The sequence below is a fragment of the Triturus cristatus genome, chromosome 7 (assembly GCF_964204655.1).
Source record: "Triturus cristatus chromosome 7, aTriCri1.1, whole genome shotgun sequence".
NCBI lineage: Eukaryota > Metazoa > Chordata > Amphibia > Caudata > Salamandridae > Triturus > Triturus cristatus.
The window spans coordinates 764978729-764981455 of NC_140590.1; the positions used below are offsets into that span (position 1 = coordinate 764978729).

The 2727-nt window shown below is 50.3% G+C and overlaps 1 pseudogene; it reads left to right on the forward strand.

Moving 5' to 3' along the window:
- The first annotated feature begins 2385 nt into the window (after positions 1-2385).
- LOC146810497 (5S ribosomal RNA) lies at positions 2386-2504 on the forward strand (annotated as a pseudogene).
- The last annotated feature ends 223 nt before the right edge of the window (positions 2505-2727 follow it).

The window sequence follows — 2727 nt, forward strand, 5'->3', positions numbered from 1 at the left end:
TACACCTTTCAACTTTACACTGTTTGCAGGATTCGTGGACTTTCTGCCATTTCAAGTCACCCAAACCCTTACTCATCCTCTCCGCAACTAGTGCTCTTCCCTTTTCGATGCTCTGCCTGTTTCCTCACTTGCAGCACTTAATTCTGCTATCTGCCCTCTTTTTAGGTCTGGCTTGACAGTGCATTTCGCTAGACATTATATGATCAACCTAGAATAGATCTTTCATGAGTACTACAGGGAGGGGCCTTGGCCCCGCCCACATGTTGGTGGACCAGTTCATATTTTGAGATCTCAGAAGTTGTGTGCTCCACAGAAATAGCTCTCCCCCTGCAAGCGTCTGTGATTACTTTGCCTGTTTGCCCAGCAGCCGTGTGTCCACCTAGAGAAGGTTCACCAGCATGCCTGAAGTACCAACCTTCAAGTGGGACTCAGCCTGGCCTTTCTGAGGAGCACACATGGCACAGGGTGGGCGAAGTCCACAGATGACGGGATAGGAATAATTAGATAAATAAAACCACTTACCTTACGCTCCTGAGTCGGCGATGCGACGAGCGCAAGGTAAGTGGTTTAATTTATTTTTTATTTAATTTTACCCACCCCTATCCCGTCATCTGTCTACTTCCCACCCCACCCCACCGCTCTTACCTGTGCCGGCCTCGCCTGCATTAAAAGCATTTTGTCAAGGTGCACATTACAACATACAGCACGTTCATGGGGTCTCCATCACATGCAGAGAACAGCTTTACTGTGATTCTTAAAGAGGACCACATCAGAAAATGCGTAGGGACTGTCTACAAAACATAGTAAATATCTCCAGTGGAACTAGTAGGTGGGTAAACTCTAGAAAATATGGGTAAATTTCTGTTTTGGAAGCCAGATACAAAGAATGAAAAATACGTTGTCATTTCGGTAGCAGATAAACATGCAATTTCATTTACTGTTGACAGCATGACCAGTAGCAGAAAATAGAAGTTAATTGGAGCGTCATGGTTCTAGATAAGTGAGAAGATGTTATCAAACAGGAAGCACGGTATATATTTGAGAATGTTATTTAATTGTATGTTGCATGTGTAGCGGCAGTCTGTTGAATGAGCCACCAGCTACCTAGCTGAAACAGCAGATGCTGCTGCATGATTGAGGGGATCAGAAGACATAGGCATGAGTATCAAGCATTGGATAGCAAGCCCTGTGTGCAAATCCAAACACGGGAAAGTCAAGGGGTGCCACTTGAACTGGATAAGGAGCCCTGATGGACCCACAAATACATTTAAGCACTGTGAAATCAAGGCTTACTGCAGACTTGCGGCCCCTCAGCTGAGCTGCTTCTGTATGGAATCTGAAAAGGATGAAAGTGCTCTAGCGGAATCCCTCGTGAATGTTTGTGTTGCAATAAGGGTAAGATACATGACTTCCCGGGTCCCTCCAGTCCAAGTCTCATTCCTAAACAAAGTGGATAGGACCATCTCCACAACAGAAAAAAAGAACAGTAGAATGCTGGGGTACCTAACCCCACCCCCTCCCACTGGGAGTACATAAGCCGTACCAACCCAGCATTCTGCCTGTTCTTTTTTTCTGTCTTCCAACAAAATTGGACATGGTTTGCTGGACTTACCTGTTGCTGCTTCTTGCTGCAGTCTTCTCCAGATGTCTTTGTCGGGCTGCTGGGCTGTCCTCGACATCCTGCTGTATGGTCTCCTGGCCTGCCAGGTTTGCCTGGAGCCGCGTGTGTTGATGGCCGGCCCTTTGTGGATGGGACGCCGGTCCTCCCGGTCCGGGATGAAGAGCGCATCCTCCTGTGGCTGGACCAATCTGGAAGACACGCTGTTGCTGCTTCTGTGGGTGACTCGGGGCCAGTCTTGGTAATGCCCCTGGAGTCTCTGGATGCCGGAAGCCTTTTTCCTCCTGCAGCCTTCCTCCCGGGTGGCTCCTGTTCACGTCTGCTCTCTGGTGTTGAGCAGCGTCGTGCCAGGTTAATTTCTGGTTTGGAGCACGCCTGGGACTGCCGGTGGCTGCAGGCTTTTCATGTTTGCCGGGTGCTTGTCTGTTGGAGGGCGCCTCGGCTGGCTGGTGGGGGCAGAGGGTGTATGTTGATATCAGTCTGCCCCAGGGGTAAGTACAACATAGTGTTTTTTTCTGGTCCTGGTTCTTCCTGCGGCCTTTCGCCCTTCTTGCCTGTATTCATGTCTTTCTCTCTTTCAGGTGGTGTTTCTGGATGGCCTTTTGCCCAGCGCTGCACTGGTTGTGAGTTCCTGGGCTGGCTGGTGGTGGGATGTGGTGTGTTTGGGTGTCTGCCTGCCACGGGGGTAAGTACCGCGTTGCAGTTTGTCTCCTGTCCTGGCTTTCCGGCTCTGGTCTTTAGTGTCCCCGGCCTCTCTGTTGGTTGAGGCCTCAGGCCATACCACCCTGTAAGCACCTGATCTCCTCTGATCTCAGAAGTTAAGCAGCGTCTGGCCTGCTTAGTACCGGGATGGGAGACCACCTGGACATACCATGTGCTGTAGGCTTTAAAGGGGTGTTTTCTGCCTGTTTACCGGTGCTGCGTTGCTGGTCTGTGCCTGGGCTGCCTGGTACGGGTTGCCGGTGTTGTGTGGTTTCTGCCTCTTCAAGTTGTTTTTATTTAGGTTTTCCTTGCTCCACTGTGCCTCTGTTGCATCCTGCGTCGGACCCTTGGGGTTCCCGGCCTCCCTCTCTTCTTGAGTTCTTTCTCGCTTGGAGGGGGTTTTGTGT